A 9,263-nucleotide genomic window follows, 5' to 3' on the forward strand; every position below is an offset into this window, starting at 1 on the left:
AAGCGCGTTACAATAACCGGGACGGCTACGCAGGAAGCAATCCTGCACTGGTCCGGGTTTAAGGCGGCAGCTTCCCGGCCACGCCGCCTTCTCCTGGGCCTCGATTTTCCGGGCACGCCGGCGAGTCCGCCACACCTCGGGGCTGACAGGTCCCGCGCCCGGCCGCAACTCGGTCCGCGCCCCCCGCCCCATCCTCGTCCAGAGTCTCGCCAGCCTACAAAAGGTGCAATCTCACGCACATGCAGAGCACACAAATAAGGTCGGCAGCGTATCGCCGGGAAGGTTGCGAACAATGCGCCGGGCGGCCCGCGCCTGCCGGAGCGCGATGCCCCGGGGGACAGGGGGCGCGGGCGGGGGCCGCGGCTGAGGACCCGCCGGCCGCGGCGCTGGACACCTTACTTCCTGCTTCCCCGCCCGCGGCCAGACCCAGCTCTGCGGAGGGATATCTCTCCCCTCCTCTGTCCCCCTCTCTCCCTTCCCCCGCCCTCCCCTCTTTTTTGCTTCTGCTCCCCCACCCCACTCCGCCTTTCTCCTTTTGCAAGAAAATAATTTGACAGTCGATTTGCTGACAGGGGAGGAATTTGCATCCTGGATTAAAAAAAAAAAAAAAAGGCCGAGAGGAGCTTGGGAACGGTTGCTAGGGGTGGGTAATGGGTGAAAAAAGGGGGGCGCCGGAGAGCGGATAAGGAGGGTTAAGGGAGGGGGCGAGGCCGGGGAGCAATGCAAAAGGTAAGGCCAGGTTACCGCGGCTCGGCCCCGAGTGGGCTGCGGCCGGGGGAGGGGCGAGAGATACATATGTATTTCTGTCTCCCTAGCACACCCCCTTCCCTCTAAGCGATGGCTGAGAGGCGGTGCATGCAGATGGGGAGTAAGTTTCCTGAAGGGGAGGGTGGATGCACGCGCGCGGCCCCGCGCTGCAAATTTCCACCGGGGAGGGAGAGTGGCTGGATGCGGAGAGTTTGGAGTTGCTCTCGGCGGAGGGCAGGAAGGGGAGCAGGGCCGGGAAGGGGGCTGGCGGGCGTTATATCTGGGAGTAAGTTTCCAGGATCAGGAGAGCCTGCACGCTTGCTTGCTAGTAAGTTTCTGGCCGGGGAGGGCGCGTGGGGAGGAGGAGAGGGAGGGGTGCATGTATATAGAAGGGGGGAGGGGGGAGCAGATTTCCTGCGGGGAGGCTGAATGCATATGGAGAGTAGATTTCCTGAAGGGAGGGTGGAGGCGTAGACGGACCGAGTAAGTTTCTTGCTAGGGTGGTGGCGGAGGTGGTGGGTTGGTGCTTTGAAAACCCGAAGCTTCCTCCCGGGGGTGGGGGAGCACGCTGTTGGAGGGGGGCCAGGGGCCAGGTTCCTTGCTGGGGAGAGGGGCTTGCATCTGGGGAGTATGTTTTCTGGCGGAGCGATATTTGTTTACAGGCTGAGAGGGCAGTACTGTAAGTGAGTAGCGCTTCGAGAAGGCGGCTCTGACATAAATTAATATTGAAATTACTCCATCAGCTTTGCTGGCTCCCCATCTCATCCCCCGAGCGGAGATTGGTCTTCTTGTCGGATTGCCCATGCACTTGTTGCAGAAACAGCCAAGGTAGGCAAGAAGCTTAAGTTTCATTAAAAAAAAAAATTCTTGGGGGATGCTCGTGAGAAGACGGGGGCGGGGGGAGGGGAAGGGATAAAGTGTGTGTGTGGGGGGGGCAGAGAAGAGAAAGTCTCCCCCCCACTTCTTTACTTTCAGTATGTTAGCAGGGCCTTCTCTCTGCTTCTCTTCCCTCTTTGGGCTGCACGGCATCCCAGCAAAGGGGGAGGGGTGAGGTGGGCGCTATAATTGGCAGCCCCGGCTTCAAGGGTGGTGGTGGGGCTTGCAGTTGAAGGTTGTGATGTTATAAAGCCTTCATTCTTCCAGCCAAGAAACCGCAGGACCCTAGGGATGTGCCTTTTGGGGTTTTTGACATGATGCATGTGTATGTATATGCGCCTGTGGGCTCTGTGGGGGCTGGGTACCCCCAGAAATTAAAGTGGCCACCCAGATGGGAGAAATGAGTGAGGGGTAAACCTGCCCCTCAACTCCCCAACTTCAATTTGGGAGACTGGGAAGTTGCTGCTGCTGGTGTGAAGAAAAAGATAATAGAGAACAACACAAAATCACCCATTCACTGGCGGAGGCCGAGAGCACCTGGCGGGCAGCCTCTGGCCAGCAATGGGTTTGCATGTGCGCCTGCCATCCTTAGGTTAAAAGAAAATGACTTCTGGTTCCTCCGTGTGCCTTCGACTGGCCGGTTAGAGCCAGCTTTGTGGAAACTCTTCCCAGACTAGTCACGGCTTTGGCAAGTGAACGTGCTGAAGCCGGTTGCTAACAGCATGGCCTGGGCTGTCTCATGAAGTACATGGAAGTGATGCTTAGTAATGACGGATCCAGGGATGGCTGAAGAGTTCTTTAAAAAATGCCTCCTGAAAGCCGGCTGGATGCACTTTTTAGCAGACTGTGGAGCAGAGCTTTAAGAAAGGAGTTTTTAGTTGTCCTAGTTGGTACCAACCTCCTGCATCATTAACTGTTTCAAGAAAGCAGGCTAGTGAGGGAGGATGTGGTTTTGACGGCCACTGGAAGCATAATAAGCCGGAGCACTCAGCAGTTAACTAGTTAACGAGCAGTCTTTGCTTCTCCTTGCCTCTGTATCCCCGGTTCTCAGCCTGGTTTCGCAGATGGGTTGTAGTTCTGTCAGGTACCTGGAATATGCTGGGAGTTTTAACTTTGCCAGGATAATGTTAGCACCAGAGGTACAAACCGGGACATGTTAAGTAGGGTCAGGGTAAACACTAGACATTGTGGTGAACTAAAAGTTGGTTAAGCTTTCTGTTCTGTAACCAGACTCAATACTGGGGGGGGGGGGAATTCTCCCTACATGTTACTGGTGGACAGTGCTGTTTTCCTTTCCTTCCTGCCATCGGATTTCCAGATTGAGAATTTGATATTTGGCAGCTTGAGAGTTGAGTTATTTGGAAATTAAATATTATTGCCATTTATCAAATGTTCCTAACTAGGCATTAGTTAAACAAATTAGCTATTGTTTTTACCCTGCTGCAAATCTGAGTCTGATTGGTGTATGTGCTGGGAGGATAAACAAAATCTTTATGTGTGTTTATTCCAGGATAGTGGAATTATTGTCATGCCTACCCTCGAAGCCAAGAGCTGTCATTCAGGTTTTTTTTCCTCATATTTATGAGATGTATTTTATAGTCATGCTTTGGCCATTAATCAATTCACAGTAGCTTTCACCCCCTTCCCCCCCCCTTCTGCTGGGAATGTTCTTGTGGTAATAAAGGCCTATGAATCATAATTCATTCTTTTTAAAATATTGTGGTGATTGTCAGGATTTGATTTATAGGAATTGATACTGGGAGTGACACACCTCTTTGGGCCCCGCCCTTTTAGACATGTCCATTTTCGCCAAAGAATTGTTTAGAAGCCAGCTTGACATCTCAAAAAAGAGCATTTCCCTTCTGCTTTATGGGCACTGAGAAGATTAATTTTTACAGGTTCCATAGTAAACATGGGTCTTTTCACAGCTTTGTAATCAGGCTTTCACACAGAGGCATGTGTTAATATCACATAGCATTTATGTGAACTTGCTGTGAAAACAGTTGTGTGTGGAAAGGGCTCAGTTTTGCCTCCTGTAACCTTCTTGAGCCTGCGTTTTTTGTTGAGGTATGAGTATTAATTATAAAAGGGGGGACTACGGCTAATATAATAAAATGTGTGGTCACAAACCACAACTATTCATTTTCTTTTCCTTTGATAGTTGGGTTGCTCATAATGATCAAAAGCATTGTGTTTTTTTGGGGGGGTAGAATAAGGATTCTGTATAAGGTCAATTAATCAGAAAGTGTTAACATTGTCTTTCACATTCAGTAGTTGGCTCAAGTTTACAGTATTTGTAAAGTGACAAAGGACTTTTAAGGTGGTTTGATCCTCAAAGCAGGGAGAGAAACATCACTGAAAAGTGGGGAGGGTACCAGTTTGTAGCATTTCTAGGCTTCGGATGTTTTATATTAAAAAAGCACAGTTTTATCCATGAGCTTCATCTGTGTCTGAACTTCTGTGAGTTGGTCTCCAGAGGTCTCAACAGTGTCTTCCTGGGCCAACGGCCAAATTGCTTCATGGACTTGGGCGAGTTAATTAACTTCTGTTTTTTGTCTTCTCATGGAGAGAGTGGATTTGTACCTTGGCATTCCAAAAAAGACTCTTGAGTTGCTTGCTAATCTTGACCTTCAAACACAAGGAAATACTTATGAAAGCCTGCTGCTGCCTTGGTAAAAAAAAAAAAAAAGCATGATTGATACCCAATGATTTGTGCTAATAGAGAATAGGGCACGTAATTTCAGGCACCAAAAATAATTTCAGTTTATTGTGGAGGTTTCCCTTACAGCCAGCTGGCTCACCTGTCTAATTATGCTTGGTCAAGTCTAAGGTTAATTGAGCAGTTATTCCAAGCAACAGGAGGAAGTAGTCTGGCGGACGAGTGGGAGACCAGAAAGCCTAGTGTGGCTTTATTCACTTTCTGTGGAGAATTCACATGTTGGTAATTGGGATTTGGTCATATATTTGCGTTAGGGTTTATAATAATGAGATTGTATTGCTGTCGCTTCTGGCATAGCATATATTTCACCATGGGCATTTTTTTGAGAAAAGCTCTTGATGTTTTTATTGACCGCACATTGATGTAAAAAGTAAGGCTCCAGACAAGTGGTTCAGACCCCAAGCATTAAAAATGGGTGCTGATTATCCTGCTCTCAAGGCAGCTGAATTCAACTCGTTTTACTTCTGACTTCATAAAACGGTGTGATTTAGGGAGGAGAGAGGATTAGAATCAGCTGGGATCTTGTGGGTTAGTAATATTCCTCAATTTGCTTATTGGAGGGGAACCCCAATAAAGTGAAAAATAAAACATCATTGATTTCTTTTGTGGGGAGAGGGAGACAAGAACAGCTGGATCCCAGTTATTGGCGTGCTTTTCAACAAGGGTATGGTGGCATTTTAAGGAATAATAGAGGCTCAATAGCATGAGTTTGAGCCCGTGGCTCTCTTAATAAATCTTTTCTTCTGTATTAAAGAAAAGACACCAGAAAAAGTCCCTGTGATATTTTCTAAGAATTTTCAAGTTCTCAGGGCAGCTTCCTGTAGGGTCTTCTGGTTAATTTGGGTTGACTGTAGAAATGGATGATCTTTGCTTTTTTCTCATGGAGGACAAGCTGGGGATGGGTAGGAGATGCTGAGCTATTGGGCTATTGGCTCAGCAATATTAACACTTTTTTTTTATATATAGAGTAAGGGGAAAAAAACCTGTGTGGCTAAATGGCAGTGATAGAAAGTAAAAGGTATTTTCATGCTTAACTGGCTTTGGTTTATTCATTAGTGCATTTGGCAGCTACTTATTGAGCACCTACTATTTGCTAGGTACTGTGTTGATAATTTCAACAGACATAATCAGCTACCTACCCATCCCCCACTTCACCCCCTAGTTTACAGTCCAGAGGGGAGGTGGACATGTCAAAAAATATATGTTGCAAAATATGAAGAAGCCCCAGGGACCTGGACTTACTTAGCTAAAGTAGGCTAGAAAAGCCTCTCTGAGGATTGGGGCTTGGGGAGAGAGACATAGAGTACCAGGCAGAGGAGAGCCTTTGTGGAAGGACTTTAAGCTTTGGGAGGAACTGAAAAGAGGCACAGGTGGACCAGGCGGAGGGATACAGGGCAGCAGGAGATGAGAGATGATCGTGCAGGGCTCTGGGGGCCTTGAAATGGTTTGGTTTCATTCGAAGTGTAGTAGGAAATCATGGATAATTTGCAGTGGGAAGTGACACCCCCCCATCTCATGCTTAAAAGGGATTGCATTGGTGGAGAGGGGCAGATGTGGAATTGGGGAGCACAGTAAATAGGCAGTTGGAGCAGGCCAGGTTAGGAGGTGACAGGAGGTGAATGGAGGGGAGCAGGTGGATGTGAGATGCACATTAGAGGTAGAAAGGGCAGGGCTTGCTGATGGATTTGGTGGGGGTTGCGGGGAGGAATCTAGGATAACAGGTTTCTGGCTTGACAGCTGGGTAGATGGGTGGTGCTATTTGCTGTGATGGGGAAGAGGGGAGAGAGAGCGGAGCAGCATCCAAGCTTTTTCAGTTTGGGCACCATTAAATTCGAGATGCCTGTTAGATAGACTCAAGTAGAGATGTTAAGCAGGCAGCTTGATATAGCGCCTAACGCCAGAGGAGTGGCCAGGCAAGAGATGAAAATGTGGGAACTACCAGCGAAGGGTGGTATTTGAATCCAGGAGACTGGGTGAGATGTCCTAAGGAGCCTGAAGAGAGAGGAGAAAAGGCAACGTGTATGTGGGTGGGCGTGATAAGGCCAGAAAAATCACCCTTGGGTTTGGCAAAATGGAAGCCATTGGAGACTTTGTGGAGAACAGTTTGAATGGAGTGATGGATTGGGTAGGAGTGCGATTGGAGGGGATTGGGAGGGGAATGGGAGATGAGAAAACGGGTAGTAGCATGTGTAGACAACTTTTGGACAAAGCTTGACCAGGAAATGGGGGCTGAGAAATAGAACGGGAGCTGGAAGGACATGTGGTAAAGGGAAGGTTTTTTGGGGGAGCGGTGGGGGTGTATGGGGTGCTGGTGATATATTTGTGTGCTAATAGGAAAGGTCAGTTGAGAGGGGGTTATTGATCAAGAGCAATGGGTTGAGTCAGCTGAGCAAAAGCCCTTGAGGCCTGTGGGGGAAGGTCTGGCCTTTCCTGGGGGAGGGACACTTCCTCTGTATGACTGGAGAGAATATCAGAGAAGGTGACAGAGCTGTGCCTGGACCCTGAGGTGTTCTGCCTGTCCGGGCTGAAGCCACATTCTCCCTGGGAAGGGCCTTGGGCTCAGAACTTGACACCAACCAGAGCCGGCAAGGGTTAAGACTGCATCAGAAAATTGTACTGCATTTTTCTGAACATTTGACTGCATTACTGAGCAGTACAGAGGAAAGAGCAGATTCTTTCGCTGGGGGAAAAGAGCCTTCAGTGAAAGTAATTTGGGCCTCATATTAGATTTATTTAAAAACTGTGATTGGAAAAAGACATCTGTGGTTTTTGGCTCTGTTCAAAAGTTGGTGGGCACTGTATCATACGTTTTGAACAAGAAGCTCAAAAAAAAAAGAAAAAGGTCAAAAGGCCGCCTCTCCTTCAGGCTACCTTTCGTAAAAATATGCTATAGACTGCCAGCCTCTGTTGCCAACCATGCGGTCTGCATGGGAGGTGGGCAGGTGAGGAGCGAGTCAGAAGACCTGGGTTAGGGTCCAGCTCTGTCTTTGGTTCTGGGAAAGTCAGCCTCTGAGCCTTTCTCCGCATCTGCAGAGAAGATGATACCATCTGTCGCCTCTCCTCTTAGAGTTGTGAGGATGGAATCAGATAATGTACAGAAAGTGCTATGTAAACTGTAAGAAGCATCTTGCGTACACAGGCAACACCAAGGTGAACTGATCTTCAGCCAGATCTCCTTTTCAGATATCAAAACCTGACAACCAATGAAACACTTCCCTGAATTTCCCAAAGCTTGTACTAAAAGCTGTTCACCCTGTCTGTTCCCGCTGATGTTCCCTCCTTGAGGCCACTTTCTATTTGGGGTTTTCAAGACCTCTGGGATCCCTTTAGTGAAATTGCATTTACTGTTGGGAGACGGGCATCAGAATGCTGGCTGTGAAATGTTGGTCAGTGGAGCTTCAAACTCTGATGCCATATTTAGAATTTGAGCCCTGTGCACCCAAAGGGCCACATTAACTTGGTTTGTGAACTGGGTGCCCGGGTACCTTGAACCTACTACCCAAGAAACCCAACCATAGTCCCATGGTCTAGCAGCCTTCGTTTGCAGTCAGCGTTTAGTTTGCAAACAAAGATTGTTCTATAAAGACGAGTCTACCTAAAAACAGCCCTTAGCCCTTACTTAGTTTTACAGTGTATGCTGGAAAATCATTTTCAGTTTTAAAAAATATCCAGTGCTTTTCACTGATGGGACCCCTGACATCAGCCTAATAAGATGAGGCCTTCTTTCTTTTTCTTTCGTGTTCTCTCTCTCCATTAATTTTTATTATGAAAAATCTTTAAACATGCACAACAGCAGACAGACTAGTGTAATGAATTCCCTGGTACCTCTCACCTAGATTTAGCAGTCAGATTTTGCACACCTGTGGATAATGGGACCGCTTGCATTTGTATATAATAAATGTAAGTTGTCAATTTTGAGATATCAGTGGAGCCGATATCAATCTTGTTTCATAGAGAGGGGGAAATAATCAACGAAAAATCAGAGAGAGAGGAAATGGATACCGTCACTGAAATAACTAATGTTTACTTAGCATTTTATAGGTTCAAAGCCTTTTTGGTATGTCTTATTTTATCTGCCTTGCAGCAACCATAGGAGGTTAGCTAATATTCTCATTTTGTCGCTGAGAAAGGGGAGCTCAAGAAGTAGAATTGAAAAAATATAAATATGTGATTAACCCAGAGTCACATGTCCAGCCAGCCTCCAAAGCCCTGGTTTAATGCCAAAATTTGAATGGTCTCCAAATTTGATGTTCTCTCACATAGATAATTCTGTACAGAACTAAATAAGAATGTGATACAGAATATATGCAAAAGAGCATGGAAACCAACATGATCATCTTGGAATGTCAGGCTTATTACTCCAGTGACCTTAGTTGGAAATACTCAGATGACTTAAGCATGTTTCGGGCATTACATTTTTAAAAAACTTGAATAGCCTGGCTTTTTCTGGAGCACACAGCTTTAAGGCTGCCTCATAATTAAAGCCAAAAAACTTGACTTTAACAAATTGCATGTCTATTCTCCATCAGCCTCCTATTCTCAGGCCTGTCCCCTTCTGTGGGGCCCCTCAGTGGAGGAACCAGGACAATCCACAGTCATTTGTAGATAGGGTGGCCTTTAGTCTCCAGGCTCTGGGCTTTGGAAGTAACTGGGCCCTGAGCAGTTTGCTACCTTCCAAAGCTTCCTGAGGGCCCCAGGGGTTTTTGTCATCACAGAGGCTGCTCTCAGGGCCTCTCCTTGTCTTTGGGAAACCGCCTCCAATCTAACTTGTTTGAAAGATTCTTTTAAAAAGGAAACGGGAAAAAAAAAAGATGGATTTGATGGCCAGGGAGTTTTAATAGGAGTGTCTCTTGAGTTCCCTCTGTTGTCATCACAGTGGGAGATACCAAACTCCCTTAAAATTCAACTGAACGATACCAGT

At 47.2% G+C, this 9,263-nt stretch overlaps 1 protein-coding gene across 6 annotated transcripts in view; it reads left to right on the forward strand.

Annotated features, from left to right (window-relative positions):
* The first annotated feature begins 554 nt into the window (after nt 1-554).
* TRERF1 (transcriptional regulating factor 1) overlaps nt 555-9,263 on the forward strand; it is a 214,493-nt gene continuing 205,784 nt past the window's right edge. For all 6 annotated transcript variants that reach the window (XM_019642829.1, XM_019642831.1, XM_019642833.1 and 3 more), the window contains exons 1-2: nt 555-1,075; nt 1,491-1,575. The gene's annotated coding sequence lies outside the window, so the exon portion shown is untranslated. The remainder of the gene's footprint in view (nt 1,076-1,490; nt 1,576-9,263) is intronic.

Source organism: Hipposideros armiger, unplaced genomic scaffold (assembly GCF_001890085.2).
Source record: "Hipposideros armiger isolate ML-2016 unplaced genomic scaffold, ASM189008v1 scaffold_72, whole genome shotgun sequence".
In the NCBI taxonomy this organism is placed as follows: domain Eukaryota; kingdom Metazoa; phylum Chordata; class Mammalia; order Chiroptera; family Hipposideridae; genus Hipposideros; species Hipposideros armiger.